The sequence below is a fragment of the Choristoneura fumiferana genome, chromosome 13, assembly GCF_025370935.1.
Source record: "Choristoneura fumiferana chromosome 13, NRCan_CFum_1, whole genome shotgun sequence".
Classification (NCBI taxonomy): domain Eukaryota; kingdom Metazoa; phylum Arthropoda; class Insecta; order Lepidoptera; family Tortricidae; genus Choristoneura; species Choristoneura fumiferana.
The window spans coordinates 18,643,163-18,643,547 of NC_133484.1; the positions used below are offsets into that span (position 1 = coordinate 18,643,163).

The 385-nt window shown below is 31.7% G+C and overlaps 1 protein-coding gene across 1 annotated transcript in view; it reads right to left on the reverse strand.

Moving 5' to 3' along the window:
- The window catches only part of LOC141434245 (zinc finger protein 711-like), a 43,189-nt gene that overhangs the window by 29,966 nt on the left and 12,838 nt on the right, over positions 1–385 (reverse strand). The window lies entirely within an intron of this gene.

Genomic DNA, 385 nt, shown 5'->3' on the forward strand with positions numbered 1-385 from the left:
AACACCCAAAAGGCAAAATGCCTAATTTTTTTTCACGGGTGGTGTTTGAGGAATTTGATATTGATTAACATACAAATTTAGGTATTCTAACTTATAGTTGTTTTAAGCATATGTTGTTTTTTTTTTTTATTGTGTGTGGAATTCAGGTTACAGTTAATGACAGATATAGTTGTACAAGTATAGTTTCACCAAACCCTACCCTTTCAGGTGTACACACATGAAAATCGAAAGATGTTTTGCCATGAAAGTGATTTTGAAGTTTAGGTATTATGAGACTAAGGTATTTTGAAATTCTGCCACATTAAGATTCCGGTGTTATAAGAAAGCAAAATTAGGCATTCTGCAATTTTGGTATTTTTGAGACCAAGAAGTTTTGAGATCTGTA